This window comes from Artibeus jamaicensis, unplaced genomic scaffold, assembly GCF_021234435.1.
Source record: "Artibeus jamaicensis isolate MK-2021 breed Jamaican fruit bat unplaced genomic scaffold, CSHL_Jam_final scaffold_666, whole genome shotgun sequence".
In the NCBI taxonomy this organism is placed as follows: Eukaryota; Metazoa; Chordata; class Mammalia; order Chiroptera; family Phyllostomidae; genus Artibeus; species Artibeus jamaicensis.
Genome location: NW_026522053.1, coordinates 724,298 through 741,507, shown reverse-complemented (window position 1 = coordinate 741,507; position 17,210 = coordinate 724,298). Strand labels below are relative to the sequence as shown.

Genomic DNA, 17,210 nt, shown 5'->3' with positions numbered 1-17,210 from the left:
TTAGGTGTGGTTCTTAGTAACTGTGAGTTTGCTGTCCTTTCACTGTTCATCTTTTTTATCTTCTTTTTCTTAGGTAAGTCCCTTTAACATTTCATATAATAAGGGCTTGGTGATGATGAACTCCTTGAATTTGATCTTATCTGAGAAGCACTTTATCTGTCTTTCCATTCTAAATGAAAGTTTTGCTGGATAGAGCAATCTTGGTTGTAGGTCTTTGGATTTCATGACTTGGAATACCTCTTTCCAGCCCCTTCTTGCCTGTAAGGTCTCTTTTGAGAAATCTGCTGACAGTCTGATGGGGACTCCTTTGTAGGTGACTGTCCCCTTAGCTCTTCCTGCTTCTAGGATTCTCTCCTTCATTTTAATTTTGGATAATTTAATTATGATATGCCTTGGTGTGTTCCTTCTTGGGTCCAACTTCTTTGGGACTCTCTGAGCTTCCTGGATTTCTTGGAAGTCTATTTCCTTTGCCAGATTGGGGAAATTCTCCTTTATTATTTGTTCAAATAAGTTTTCCACTGGTGGCTGTGCCTTTCCCCCTTCTGGTACCCCTATAATTTGGATGTTGGAGAGTTTAAAGATATCCTGAAGGTTCCTAAGACACTCCTCATTTTTTTGAATTCTTGCTTCTTCAATCTTTTCTGTTTGGCCATTACTTGCTTTCTTCTGGTCCACTCCATTGATTTGAGTCCCAGTTTCCTTTTCATTGCTATTGGTTTCCTGTGCAATTCCATTCATTTCAATTAGTTTCGCCTTCATATATTTGTCTAATTTGTCGGTATAATCAACCAGTTCTGTGAGGATCCTGATCACCAGTGTTTTAAACTGTGTGTCTGAGAGTTTTGCTATTTCTTCATTGCTTAGATTTATAGGTTCCAGGACTTTGAGATCTTCTTGAGCCATTTTTGGTCTGTTCGTGCCCTTTAAGTGTGAGGAACGGAGCCTTGTACTCCCAGGTCACTGGGTTGTGATGCTGTATGTGGGGGCGTGGTCAGAGCGGGGAAAATGGTGGCACCCTCTGATGTTTTGCACTGCTGGGTAGGAGCAGAGCCTTAGGTGGTTCACCAGGGCCGGGCCACTCAGAGTCGCTGGGTTATGATGCTGTATGTGGAGGTGGGGTCAGAGCAGGGAAATGGTGGCGCCCTCCCTGCCGCTTGCCACGGGGACCGTGGTCCCAGGTCCAATTGCTCACTCCCCTACCTGTCTACCCGTGCACAAATGCGGGACCACAGTCAACCCGCAGCCCTGTGTCCTCTTTGCTTCCCCGCAGTTGCTCGCTTAGTGGCTTGCTCGGTCGGTCACTAGGTCCAACCCTGCGCCTGGATTCTGCACACCTCAGTCCGTCTGACCGAGCCCTCCTGTGCAACCCCGCTCCACCAGCTACTGGTTTTCGCTCTTTACCGGTCAGACTGAAGAATTTGTTGTTAACAGACTTCCGAAAAGTTCAATTTTCTATGTTCTGGCTGTGTTTTCAGTTGCTAATTTAAAGTTGTCTCTAAACTTGGTTGTGTGAGAAGGCACGGATATCCACCTATGCCTCCATCTTGGCGGAAGTCTGTTTGTGCGTTTTTTGTTTTTTTTTTACTTTACTTTATTTTATTTTTATTCTTTTTTTTTACTTCTCTTCCTTCTCCATTCCTTTTCTTTATCTTTTTGCTTTTTTAAAGTAATCTGTTATTTCTTTATTTTATTACTGTTTCATCTTTCCATACTTTTGTCCTCTTTTCCCGGATTTTCTATTTCTTTTTCTTTTCTTTCTAAACTTATTGCTCTTTCTTCCATTCCCCTACCATTTTTTTCTTTCTTCCTTTTATTTCTTTCCTTGTCATTTATTTCTTTTACCCACAAGAGTCACAATCAACTTGAAAATATGAAAAGACCAGAGCTGGACCCATAGAAGAGGCCTCCCAATAGTAGAGTCAGAGAGAAATTGCACATTGTTGTAGGAGAGAAGCCAAAAGTTGCTGCATATTTGAGTAGGTGGAAGCAGAGAATAACAGGATAACCAAAAAAGACTGCACCACTGAAATTCACAGGCATTCCACTACAAAAGTTCACACCATAAACGCAGGGTGTCAAAACAGATTAATCTAAGAAGCTGAGGCTAACAAGAAGAGTCTCATAAACAATGGGAAGACAAAGAAACAATCCCCAAATGAAAGGAAAGAAGGAATCCTAAGAAAGAATGTTAGATAAAATAGAGGTAAGTAAACTATCAGATTCTGAATTCAAAACACTGGTTATCAGGAAGTTCAAACAGCTCACAATCAGCTACCAGAAACTACAGGGGAGCTATAATGATCTCACCTCAAACTATATCAACATGAAAAAGGAAATGGAAATTATTAGCAAGGGCCAAGAGGAAATGAAGAATACAATTTCTGAATTAAAAAACACAGTAGAAAGCATTAAAAATAGAGTAGATGAAACAGAAGATAGGATTAGTGAATTGGAGGACAAAGTAAAAAGCATCTCACACAAAGAACAGGAAAGGGAAAAGAGGCTCAGGAAGAATGAAGAGGGATTAAGAGAAAAGCAAGACAATATGAAACGTAATAATATCCAAATAATAGGAATACCAGAAGGAGAAGAAGAAGAACAAGGCATAGAAAACATATTTGAAAGACTAATGAGAGAAAATTTCCGTAATTTGATAAAAAAAAAAGTCACACAAATCCAGGAATCACACAGAGTCCCATTCCAGAGGAACCCAAGGAGGCCCACTTCAAAACACATCATCATTAAAATGGCAAAATTCCAAGACAAAGGGAGAATCTTAAAGGCAGCAAGGGAGAAAAAAGAAATAACATACAAGGGAGTCCCAATAAGGTTAGCCACTGACTTCTCAATGGAAACACTTCAAGCAAGAAGAGAATGGCAAGAAATATTCCAAATAATGAGAAACAGAGGCCTACAACTAAGGCTACTTTACCCAGCAAGGCTCTCAATCAAGATAGAAGGCCAAATAAAGAGCTTCCAAGACAAAAGAAGTCTAAAAGAATTTGCTGCCACCAAGCCAGCTCTACAAGAAACACTAAAAGGTCTGCTTTAAGGAAAGGAAAGAAAAGAGACAGACAGAGAGGAACACAGGTACAAAAATGGCAATGAATAAGTACCTATCAATAATAACCTTAAATGTAAATGGTTTAAATGCTCCAAACAAAAGACACAGAATAGCTGCATGGATAAGAAAGTATGACCCACACATATGCTGCCTACAAGAGACCCACCTCAGGACAAAAGACCATCACAGACTAAAAGTGAAAGGCTGGAAACAAATTTTCCAAGCAAATGGACAAGAAAAAAAAGCTGGGGTAGCAATTCTCATATCAGACATAATAGACTTCAAAAAAAAGAGCCATAAAGAGTGACCCAGAAGGTCACTTCATAATACTCAAGGGAAGAATCCACCAAGAAGACATTAACATCCTAAATATATATGCACCCAACATAGGAGCACCAAAATATATAAGGAAAATCTTAGAGGAATTCAAGAAAGATATAGACAGCAACACAATTATAGTGGGGGATTTGAACACCCCAGTATGAAAAATGGACAGATCTTCCAAACAAATTATCAACAAAGATATTGTAGCATTAAACAACACCCTAGATGAAATGAACTTAACTGATATATATAGAGCCCTTCACCACAAAGAAGCTAAATACACATTCTTTTCAAATGCACATGGAACAGTTTCAAAGACAGACCACACAATAGGACACAAAACAAGCCTGAACAAATTTAAGAAAACTAAATCACCCCGAGAATTTTACCAGAAGACAAGGGACTAAAACTGGACACCAACTCCTGGAGAAAAGACCCAAAACATTCAAAATCATGGAGATTGAATACCATGCTAATAAATAACGAATGGGTCAAGAATGAAATTAAGGAAGAAGTCAAGAAGTTTCTGGAAACAAATGAAAATCAACTCACAACAACCCAAAACTTATGGGACATAGCAAAGGCAGTCCTGAGAGGGAACTTCATAGCAATACAGGCCTACCTAAGAAAGATGGGAACATTCAAAGAACCTAACCCTACATGTACAGAAACTTGAGGAACATCAACAAAGACAACCCAGAGCAAGTAGAAGTAAGAAAATAACCAAGATCAGAAAAATATTAGACTTCCGCCAAGATGGAGACGTAGGTGGAGGGTCGACCTCGCCTCTGTGCACAACCAAATCTAAGAACAACTATTTTTAACAGCAGTCACAACCAAGCTACACGGAAAATCGACAATACGGAGTCCAAAGGACAACTAGATACTCGGCTGGATCGGTACGAGGAGCGAGGCCAGCAGCGGACAGGTTAGCAAGAAAAAGTTCCCGCGGCGGTGCGCGGTGCGCGCAGGCAACCGAGGGCACTGATCGCCAGCGAGCTGGCTGCCGGAGCGCACAGGGAAGAGGCGCGGTGGGTCGGTCGGTCGCATGCATTTACGTGCGGAGAAACCAGTGAGAAGGGAAACCCGCGCGGTGCAGCAGGCTCGCAAAATTAGGATCGGATAAACAAGCCCCAGGCCTGTGAGTGACTGGATGCGCTGGGCTAGCGGAGAGGAACGCCATTGCTCCCTCTCTGACCCCGCCCCCACACACAGCATCACAAACCAGCGACCTGGGTCGCCCCGTCCTGGTAAACAACTAAGGCTTCGCTCTGCTCACTTAACAGCACGAATAGACCAAAAATGGCTCTAGGACAACTCAGAGCCCCAGAACCGATAGACCTAAGTGATGAAGAAATAGCCAGTTTTTCAGATGCACAGTTCAAAACACTGGTTATAAGGATCCTTACAGAACTGGTTGATTTTAGTCACAAATTAGAGAAACATATGGAAGCTAAATTAATTGAAATGAATGGTGATACAAAAGATACCAATAGTAATGGAAAGAAAATTGGGACTCAAATCAAGGGAGAGGACCAGAAGGAAGAAAAAAATGATCAAACAGAAAGGAATGAAGAAATAAGAATTCAGAAAAATGAGGAGAAGCTTAGGAACCTCCAGGACATCTTTAAACGTTCCAACATCCGAATTATAGGGGTACCAGAAGGGGGAAAGGCACAACCACCAGTTGAAAACTTATTTGAACAAATAATAAAGGAGAATTTCCCCAATCTGGCAAAGGAAATAGACTTGCAAGAAATCCAGGAAGCTCAGAGAGTCCCAAAGAAGTTGGACTCAAGAAGGAACACACCAAGGCACATCATCATTACATTAGCCAAGATTAAAATGAAGGAGAGAATCCTAGAAGCAGCAAGAGCTAAGGAGACAGTCACCTACAAAGGAGTTCCCATCAGACTGTCAGCTGATTTCTCAAAAGAGACCTTACAGGCAAGAAGGGGCTGGAAAGAGGTATTCCAAGTCATGAAAACCAAAGATCTACAACCAAGATTGCTCTACCCAGCAAAACTTTCATTTAGAATGGAAGGACAGATAAGGTGCTTCTCAGATAAGACCAAATTCAAGGAGTTCATCATCACCAAGCCCTTATTATATGAAATGTTAAAGGGACTTATCTAAGAAAAAGAAGATAAAAAGATGAACAGTGAAAGGACAGCAAACTCACAGTTATTAAGAACCACACCTAAAACAAAAGCAAACTAAGAGGATAGCTAGATCAGGAGCAGAACCATAGAAATGAAGATCTCATGGAGGGTTAGCAACAGGGGAGTGGGAGGGGGGAAGGGGGGAGAAGGTACAGAAAATAAGTAGCATAGACAGTAGATAGAAAATAGATAGGGGGGAGGGTAAGAATAGTAGGGGAAATACAGAATCTAAAGAATTTGAGACACATGTTCATGAACTAAAGGGGGAAATGGTGGGGGAGGGGTATGCAGGGTGGAGGGGAAGGGAGGGGGGAAGAGAGCAAATGTAATGGCATAATCAATAAAAAAAATAAAAATAAAAAAATTAAAATGAAAAAAAAAAAGAAAAATATTAAATGACATAGAGACTAAAAGCACAATTCTAAAAATCAATGAATACAGGAGCTGGTTTTTTGAAAAGATAAACAAAATAGACAAGCCTTTAAGCAGGCTCATCAAGAAAAGAAGAGAGAGGACCCAAATAACCACAATCAGAAATGAAACAGGAGCGATTACAACTGACCCCAGAGAAATAAAAAGGATTGTAAGAAATTATTATGAAGAACTGTATGAAAAGAAATTTGAAAAGTTAGGTGAAATAGACAAATTTCTAGAAAAATATAATCTTCCAAAACTCAACGAAGAAGAGGCAGAAAGCCTGAATAGACCAATAACAGCAAATGAAATTGAAGCAGTCATCAAAAATCTCCTGACATAGAAAAGCCCTGGACCCTTGGATGGGAAAAATAGACAAAAAACTGTACTTGAAAAATAACTAAATAAAATTAATAAAAAATAAAATAAAATAAAATAAAATAAAATAAAAGCCCTGGACCAGTTGGTTTCACAGAAAAATTCTACAAGGCATTTAAGTGAGAGCTAACCCCTGTTCTTCACAGACTGTTCCAAAAAATCCAAAATGATGGAAGACTCCCAAACTCTTTTTATGAAGCCAGCATCATCCTAATTCCAAAACCAGGTGAAGACACAACAAAGAAAGAAAAACTTCAGGCCAATATCGCTGATGAACATAGGTGCTAAAATCCTCAAAAAATATTGAAAAACCGCATCCAACAATACATTAAAAAGATCATATATCATGACCATGTGGGATGCATCCCAGGGATGGAAGGATGGTTCAATATTCACAAATCAGTAAATGTAATACATCACATAAACAAAAGCAAAGACAAAAACCACAGGATCATATCAATAGATGTGGCAAAGGCTTTTGATAAGGTACAATACCCATTTATGATAAACACACTCAGCAAAGTGGGAATAGAGGGAGCGTTCCTCAACATAATAAAGGCCAGATATGAGACCTACAGCCAACATCATACTCCATGGGCAAAAACTAAAATCTTTTCCACTAAGATCGGGAACAAGACAAGGTTGTCCACTTTCACCACTTCTATTCAATATAGTATTGGAAGTTTTAGCCACAGCAATCAGACAAGAAAAGGAAATAAAAGGCATCCAAATCAGAAAGGAGGAAACAAAACTGTCACTGTTTGCAGATGACATGATAGTGTACATGGAAAGTCCTACAGACTCTACTCCAAAACTGCTCAACCAAATAAATCACTTCAGCAAAAAAGGGAGGGTACAAACTCAATATCCAAAAATCAAAGGCATTTTTGTATACCAACAATGAAACATCAGAAGCAGAAATTAAGAAAAAATCCCATTCAATATAGTGAAGAGGAAAATAAAATATCTAGGAATAAACCTAACTAAGGAGGTAAAAGACCTGTATCAGAAAACTACACAACCCTGAAGAAAGATATCAAGAAAGACACAAACAAATGGAAACATATACCATGTTCATGTATTAGAAAAATTAACATAATCAAAATGTCGATACTATCCATAGCAATTTTCAGATTCAGTACAATACCTGTTAAAGTACCAATGACATAATTCACAGACATAGAACACTTCAAAAATTTATATGGAACCATAAATGACCCTGAATAGCAGCTGCAATTTTGAGAGAGAAGAATAAAGTAGGAGGAATCACAATACCCGATACCAAACTGTATTACAAGTCCACTGTAATCAAAACTGCCTGGTACTGGCATAAAAACAGGCATATAGACCAATGGAACAGAACAGAGAGCCCAGAAATAAACCCAACTCTCTACAGTCAATTAATATTTGACAAAGGGGGCAGCAACATAAAATGGAGTAATGATAGCCTCTTCAACAAATGGTATTGGGAGAACTGGACAGCTATGTGTAAAAGTAATGAAACTCGAGCACCAACTTACACTATACACCAAAATAAACTCAAGGTAGATAAAAGAGTTAAATATAAGCTGTGACACCATTAAAGTCCTAGAGGAGAACATGGGCAAGAAAATCTCAGATATTTCACGTAGCAACTTCTTTACTGATATGTCCCCTAGAGCAAGGGACATAAAGTAAAGAATAAACAAATGGGATCTCATGAAAATAAAAAGCTTCTGCGTTGCTAAAGAAAACAGTATTAAAACACAAAGAGAACCAACTGTATGGGAAAACATATTTGCCAATGATACCTCAGACAGGGGTTTAATATCCAAAATATACAAAGAACTTACATGACTCCACTCTAAGAAGACAAGCAACCCAATGAAAAATTGGGCAAAGGACTTGAACAGACATTTCTCTAAGGAGGACATACAGAGGATCCAAAGACACATGAAAAGATGCTCAATATTGCTAGCTATCAGAGAGATGCAAATTAAAACCACAATGAGATACCACTTACATCGTTCAGAATGCCCATCACAAACAAAGCAATAAACATCAAGTGTTGAAGAGGTTGTGGAAAAAAGGGGTCCTTAGTTCACTGTTGGTGGAATTGCAGACCAGTACAATCACTATGGAAAACAGTATGGAATTGTCTCAGAAAACTAAAAATGGGCCTGCCTTTTGAGCCAGAAATTCCAGTGCTAGGATTATATCCTAAGCACCCTAAAACACCAATCCAAAAGAACCTATACACCCCAATATTCATAACAGCACAATTTACAATAGCCAAGAGCTGGAAGCAACCTAGGTGCCCATCAGTAAATGAATGGATCAAAAAACTATGGTACATATACACAGTAGAATTCTATGCAGCAGAAAGAAAGAAGGATCTACTACCCTTTGCAACAGCATGGATAGAACTGGAAAGCATTATACTGAATGAAATAAGCCAGGGGTTGAAAGACAAATACCATATGATTTCACCTTTAAGAGGAAGCTGAACAACAAAACAAACAAGCAAGCAAAATATAACCCAATATACTGAAATAGAGAACAAGGGGACAGTGACCAGAGGGGAGAGGGGATGGAATTTCAGGGGAAAAGGGGAAAGGTTTATAGGAACAAGTATAAAGGACACATGGACAACAACTAAGGGGGGTGGAAATGGGTGGGAGGTGGGGAGCACTGGCGGAGGGTGGGCTGGGATGGGAGTAAAAAACAGAAAACTGTACTTGAACAACAATTAAATAAATAAATTTAAAAAATGAAAAAGGGAATCAACTGTATAGGAAAATATATTTGCAAATGTTATCTGAGACAAAGGTTTGATCTTCTTTTTCAATTTTCTATAATAAAACCATCCTTCTAAGTGTTTATTTGTAACAAAGGTGTCTCTTAAGTTACCTGGATCAAAGAATCTTAGTATGACCTTTGACTCTAACCTGTATCTAAAAAAATCTGTATTTTTAATTGTCCAACTTAACTATAAAAGCTTTAGCTCCTTCCATCCCTAATGCATACAGGTAAAATAAGCTGATTTTTCTGGTAGCTTCCTTATCCTAAAAATCATGTATATAAGTTTAAAAATAGATGAATTGGATTTCACCACAATTAAGAAATTCTCCACTTGCAAAGAGAATGCTAAAAGAATAAAAAGATAAGCCACTGATTAGGATAAAATGTTTCTAAATCCCATACATGTAAAAGTACTTGTATCCAGCGTATATAAAGAACTGTCAGACTCATTAATAAGAAAACAAGGAGGCCAATATAAACATGGGCAAAAAACTTGGCGTACACTTTACCAAACAAGATATATGGATGGCAAATAAACATAGGAAAAGATGCTCAACATCATTAAATATTAGGGAAATACAAAGGAAAGCCATGTGAGATATCCCTATACAATTATCAGAATGTCTGAAATAAGAAATACTGCCCATACTAAGTTTTGATAAGGATATGAAGGAACAGAATTTCTTATAAACTGCTGATGAAAATGCAAAATGGTACAATCATTTTGAAAAAGAGTTTGGCAGTTTTCTGAAGTTCAACATGCACCTATCATATGATTCCAGGGATTCCATTCCTAAATGAAAGGCAAGAGAAAAGAAAGCATACACCCATACAAATATTTGTGATGAATGTTAATAGCTACTTTGTAATAGCCAAAACCTGAAAACAACCTAAATGGTCATCAACAGATATACAGGTAAAGAAAGTGAAGTATATCCACACAATAAAATACTATTAGGCAATAAGAAGGAATGAACTTATGATACACCCAATAAGAATGAATTTCAAAATAATTATGCTGAGTGAAGAATTCATATTGTACCAAAAATACATACTATAAGGTTTATTTAAATAAAATTCTAGAAAATGCAAATTAATAGGGACAGAAATAAAATCACCGTTTGCCTAAAAATGAGTGAAGGATAGGAAGAAAGGATTACAAAACTCAAGAAAATTTGTTAAGTGATGGATAATGTTACTATCTTCATGGTGGGGATGATTTCACAGCTATATACACATGTCAAGACTTGGCAAACTATACCCTTTAAACATGTGTGGTTTATTGCATTAAAGTTAAAAATTTTTTTAAAGAAAAGGATTATATATTTTCAAAATCAATACAAAGCAATGATATATGAAATTTTTAAGAGGTTTTATGGAACAAAAGATAAATGTGTGAAGATTATTCATACAGGCATTTATACACCAGAATAATCCAAACAATGGAACTGTGATAATATGTTTACTGGGCTACTAATGACAAGTCAACGATGTCAGAACAGACCAGTTCACTACCCTATAGGCAGGATAATGCAAATGATAAAGAACAATTTAAAGATTACCTCTGGAAACTATGCAGCTACCATTCAGTAGGAGATACTCCAACATAGAAAAAAAAAATTCAAAAAGAAAACGCAAGAATAAGTAGACCAAATGAAATTCTGTATTATTCTCTTCTTTTGTATCTACAGAAAGTACTATAACAAATTTTGATGGAAAGTTATCTTGGTATATATTTCTAAAAGAACAAGACACTCCAGATAAATTAAATTTTCAATTTATTTCATTATTGACTGATTGTTGTTGTCATTCATTTCTCAGGAAAACTTCTGTGTATCAAAGAACACAATAACAGTAAAAAAGTAACCTGCTGCTTTTCTTCCTGTTTCCAGCTCTGCATCTAAAGAGCTTAAAAAATTATACTCTGGTTTCTCTTCAGATCATATAAACCTTTCACCTTTTTAAAGAGCCTGGAAAGTTGCCACTCATCCTAACAATGACTAAAAAGAAGCTAAAAAAACCTCTTTTTGAATGACTATATATATATATATATATATGTGTGTGTGTGTGTGTGTGTATATATATAGTCATTCGAAAAGAGTTTTTATATATGTATGTATACATATGTATATATATATATACATACACACATACATACACACACACACACACACATGCAGTCCCATTTTCCTTTTCACAGGGGTATGTCTCCATGTTACTTCATAGAGATTTGTCCTAGATCAGGCTACTATAACAAAAGACCACAGATTAGCTGCCTATCATCATCATCTGGGAATTCTGTTGTTATAAGTCTTAAATATGAAACTCAGAGCTCAGTTAATAACTATGTATAGTGTCAGTAGGGTACTAGACTTATGGGACCACTTTGTAAGTTATATAAATGTCTAATTACTAAGCTGTACACCTGAAACTAATATTATATTGATTGTTCATTATAATTAAAATATTTTTAATAAAAAAAGAAACTTAGAGCCCAGAATTTAAATCACCAGTATTGAAAAAAATGTTTAGTGAATATTTTCATATTCTGCATACTCAGGGCCTTTTGGGTACTGAGCACTGGCTCATTGGTTAAAGGAAGTCTGAATCAGACACATGTCTTAGAAGTGAGTATATATATGTTATTGTATATGAGCATAGAAAACAAATTGGAAGCAAACACAACACACTTATAATTCTAAATACCTGAAGGTTCAAGGATGAAAGTATAGTTATGGGGTTACCTGGAAAGGCGGCAATGGCAATTATTAAGTTTTGCTTTAAACACTGATTTGTTTCAACAGTTGATAGGCACAAATTACCACATATACCAGGAATCATAAGTTTCCCTATCCTCTTTCTAATGTAAAATATTTGGTTCATGAAATTATACTTTTTCATGGATACAATGAGTTGTCCAAAACATATAAAGAATGTGTAGGCCATAATAAAAGTTTCCATGTATAATGCCATGTTAGCTGATAATTACCAGTTAGATATTGGTAAATGTATGACACCATTTCTAATCTCTCCTAAGAAAGGTACATAAATTATATATAAAAATTATGTGGGCAAGTATAATATAAAATAACAAAAATTAAGTCTATTTAATGAACTCCCTGAGATAAAACGCCTTAAAAAACATACTGGTATGGCACTGAATGCTTACCCAAATTTCAGCAGAATTTTTCAAACCAGCCCTAACCTATGCTCACCATGCTTCCACACAACATTTTCTTTGTCCTTCTCTGGGATTAAAATTAGAGATTAGTCTTAAGATCTTAATATCAACATCATATTTGATATAGAAACCTTAAAAATATGTTATAACTCTTTACTAGTTCCATCACTTACTAGCTGTGTGACCTTGAACATCTTTATGCCTCAGTTTCTGCTTCTACAAAATGGAAATCATAAAAACACCTATCTTATGAAATTTGTTATGACAATGAAATGGCTTAACACTTGTATTTAGAAAAGTGATTGACATAATAACCACTATAAGAATGTTGTGATGGTAGTAAAAGGCAGAAAACTGTATTTGAACAATTAAAATTAAAAAAAAGAATTCTTGGAAAAGTAAATACAATTAAATTAATAGAGAACAGAGTAACAGGTTTTTGACTTCTGAAAATATTTCTAGCATTTGGTGCCCAGGGAATCTTAAGCACTTCTCACAAATCTGAACTTTATTTGACTTTATACTCAATGCCTACAGTATTTTTCTCCTAATTTCTTTTTCTGTGAGCATTAAAACATCTAATAGTCAAGAAACAAACAACAAAAGATAAACTGCACTTCGTCAAAATTAAAAGCACTTTAAGAAACACAATCAAGAAAGCAAAAAGACAACTCACAGAATGGGACAAAATAATTGTAAGTAATATATCTAATTAGGGGTTATTCTACAGATCACTTATAACTCAACAATAAAAAGAAAGAAAACTAGGTTTGAAAGCTATTCCTCCAAAGAAGATAAACAAATGACTAAGTACATAAAAAGACATTCAGCATTGTTAGTCACTAGGGAAACACAAATCAAAACCACAGTAAGCCCTGGCCAAGTGTGGCTCAGTTGTTTGGGCATCATTTTGCAAACCAGGAGGTACACAGGTTCAATTCCCAGTCAGAGCACATGCCTAGGTTTTGCAAGTTCGGTCCCCAGTCAAGGTGTATATACAAAAGGCAACTGGTTGATGTTTCTCTCACACTGATGTTCATCTCCCCCTCTTTTTCTCTCCCTTCTCCCTTCTCTAAAATCAATAAGCATGTCTTTGAGGATTAAAATAAAACACAATGAAGTATCACTTCATACCCACCAGTATGGACATATTAAAAACAAAAAAGGACATAACTAATATTGGCCAGGATATGGAAAAAGTGGATCATTCATTTATTGCTAGAGGAAATATAAATGTAAAACAGTAGAGCTGCTTTAAAAAACAGCTTGGCAATTTCTCAAAAAAGTTAAATAGAGAGTTACTAAATGACCCAACAATTCTAAGTCTAGATATATACCAAGAAAAACTGAAAACAGGTATCACACAGCAACTTATACACAAATATTTACAAAAACATTGTTCACAACAGCCAAAAAGCAGAAACAAACCAAATGTCCATCAATGGATGGATGATAAAACATGATATATGTATACAGTATATCAGCCATAAAAAAAGAATAAATTTCTGATATGTACTACAACATGGATGAACTTTGAACAGAGGCCAAAAGAGTTCATCACAGACAGAGTAAAACTCTGGCATTCCACATTTTACATTCAACTGTTATGACTCTGCCCTATGGACATTGAAGTTCTTGGACATGAAATACTTATTTTGTGTGATACTGATTTAAAGCATACTTACTGGAAGGTAGAGTACAGATGTCACTTAACAAAGAGTAAAAACAGTCTATTCAGATTTCATATCTCAATGAGGCTCTATTGTTCCACAGTTCTAGTTCTCCAGAATCTTTTTAAATATTCTTTTTTTTTTTCTGTTTGAATTCTTTTTTTTTTATTAAATTTATTTATTTTTTTTGAATTGTTTATGCTGTTACAGTTGTTCTATTCCCCCCTTCATTCCCCTCCACCCTGTCCCCCCAACCCCCCATTACCCCCCCTTTAGCTTATGTCCATGTGTCTCAAGTCCTTTAGGTTCTATATTTCCCATACTATTCTTGCCCCCCCATCTATTTTCTATCTACTGTCTATGCTACTTGTTTTCTGTACCTTCTCTCCCCGTCTTCTCCTCCCACTCCCCTGTTGCTAACCCTACTTGAGATCTTCATTTCTATGTTTCCACTCCTGATCTAGCTGTCCTTTTAGTTTGCTTTCGTTTTAGGTGTGGTTGTTAATAACTGTGAGCTTGTTGTCCTTTCACTGTTCATGTTTCTTTAACTTCTTTTTCTTAGATAAGTCCCTTTAACATTTCATATAATAAGGGCTTGGTGATGATGAACTCCTTGAATTTGGTCTTATCTGAGAAGCACCTTATCTGTCCTTCTGTTCTAAATGAAAGTTTTGCTGGGTAGAGCAATCTTGGTTGGAGGTCTTTAGTTTTCATGACTTGGAATATTTCTTTCCAGCCCCTTCTTGCCTGTAAGGTCTCTTTTGAGAAATCTGCTGACAGCCTGATGGGGACTCCTTTGTATGTGATTGTCCCCTTAGCTCTTGCTGCTTCCAGGATTCTCTCCTTCGTTTTAATTTTGGCTAATGTAATTATGATATGCCTTGGTGTGTTTCTTCTTGAGTCCAACTTTTTTGGTACTCTTTGGGCTTCTTGGATTTCTTGGAAGTCTGTTTCCTTTGCCAGATTGGGGAAATTTTCTTTTATTATTTGTTCAAATAGTTTTTCCACTGGTGGTTGTGTCTTTCCCCCCTTCTGGTACCCCTATAATTCGGATATTGGAGCGTTTATAGATGTCCTGGAAGTTCCTAAGCTTCTCCTCATTTTTCTGAATTCTTATTTCTTCATTCCTTTCTGATTGATCATTTTTTTCTTCCTTCTGGTTCACTCCATTGAGTTGAGTCCCAGTTTTTTTTCATCTCTATGGATTTCCTGTGGAATTCCATTCATTTCCCTTAATTTAGCCTTCATATGTTTCTCTAATTTGTGGCTATAGTCCACCAGATCTGTGAGGAAGCTGACGACCAGTGTTTTGAACTGTGCGTCTGAGAGATTTGCTATTTCTTCGTCACTTAGATTTATCTCCGGGACTTTGAGGACCCCCCTGCGACATTTTTGGTCTGTTCTGGCCCTTTAAGTGAGAGAAGCGGCGCCTTGGAGTCCCAGGTCGCTGGGTTGTGACGCTGTATGTGGGGGCGTGGTCAGAGCGGGGAAAATGGCGCCGCCGCAGCCGGTCCCACCGCTCACTCCCTCACCCGCGCGTAACCGGGCACCCACAGTCAACTCGCTGCCACCGCCTCCCCACTGATTCCTCCGTAGTCGCTCCCCCGGTGGGCTGCTCACTAGGTCCAATCCTGGGTTTGGAACCCGTGCGACTGGATTCGCGCGTCTGGGTTCCGCGCCCACGCCCGGGTCGCTCGAGTTCTCCTTTGTAACTCCTGACCCGCCGCCCGCCGGTTTCGCCGCTTACCGGCCGGGCCGAAGAATTTGTTGTTTGCGGACTTCCTAAAAGTCGCGCGTCTGGATTGCGCGCCCGCGCCCGGGTCGCTCGAGTTCTCCTTTGTAACTCCTGACCCGCCGCCCGCCGGTTTCGCCGCTTACCGGCCGGGCTGAAGAATTTGTTGTTTGCGGACTTCCGAAAAGTTCAGTTTTCCGTGTTCTGGTTGTGTTTTCTGATGCCAATATTTAGTTGTCCTTAAACTTGGTTGTGAGAGGAGGCAGGCACATCCACCTTAAACCTCCATCTTGGCGGAAGTCTCTAAATATTCTAAATATAAAAAAAAATCCTTCTCAGAAGAAAAAAGCATTTAAAAGTATGCTAATCCCTATAGAATTGTACAACTGAAATCCCTATAATTTTATTAACCACTGTCACCTGAATAAACACAATAAAAATTTTCTTTTAAATAAATCTTTTATTTATTTCTTTATTTACTTACTTATTTATTTTTAGAGAAAGGGGGAAGGGAGAGAAAAAGAGAGGGAGAGAAACATCAATGTGTGGTTGCCTCTCGAGTACCCCCAGCTGGGGACCTGGCCTGCAACCCAGGCATGTGCCCTGTCTGGAAATCAAACCAGTCACCCTTTAGTTCACAGGCCAGCACTCAATCTGCTGAGCCACAACAGCCAGGGCTCAATAAAATTTCTTTTAAAAGTAGACCAATTCCCAATGCTGGTAATAGAAGTAAACAAAACTAAGGTTTTGAATAAAATTAAAAGGTTAATCTGAAGAAAATGAAAACACTGACTCAAAAAGACATCTACACTCCCAACCCATATTCATTGCAGCATTATTTAAAATAGCCAGATATGGCCCTGGCTGGTGTAGCTCAGTGGATTGAGCGCAGACTATGACCCAAAGGTCTGGTTGCTGGTTCGAGTGCCAGTTGGGGCACATGCCTGGGTTGCAGGCCAGGTTCCCCAGTGGGGGCCACGTGAGAGGCAACCGCACATTGATATTTCTCTCCCTTTCTCCCTTCCTTCCTCTCTCTCTCTAAAAATAAATAAAATTTAAAAAATAAAAATAAAATAGCCAGATATGAAAAGAACCTAAGCATCCACAGATGAAAGAATAAAGAAAAGGAGATTTTATTATTTTTAACAACATGAGAGACACCTTGAGCTCATTATGCTAAATGAAATAAACCAAAGAAAAATAAATACTCACACACTGTATGATATCACTTATATTTATAATCTAAAACCAAAGCAAAACAAGTTCATTGATACACAGGATAGATTGCTGGCTAACAGAGGTTGGGGGTAGGGGGTAAGCAAAATGGGTGACAGCAGGTCAAAGGGACAAACTTCTAGTTTTAAAATAAGCAAGTCCTGGGGATCTAAGAATAATGACTATAGTTAATAATACAGTATTATACATTTTAAAGTTACTAAGAGAGTATATCTTAGAAGACACTGAAATTAACAACAAACTGACAGTAACCAGAGGGGAGGTGGGA

The 17,210-nt window shown here is 37.7% G+C and overlaps 1 protein-coding gene across 2 annotated transcripts in view; it reads right to left on the bottom strand.

Moving 5' to 3' along the window:
• Positions 1–17,210, bottom strand: part of LOC119062473 (tRNA-uridine aminocarboxypropyltransferase 2-like) — a 105,489-nt gene that overhangs the window by 21,635 nt on the left and 66,644 nt on the right. The gene's annotated exons all lie outside the window — the stretch shown is intronic.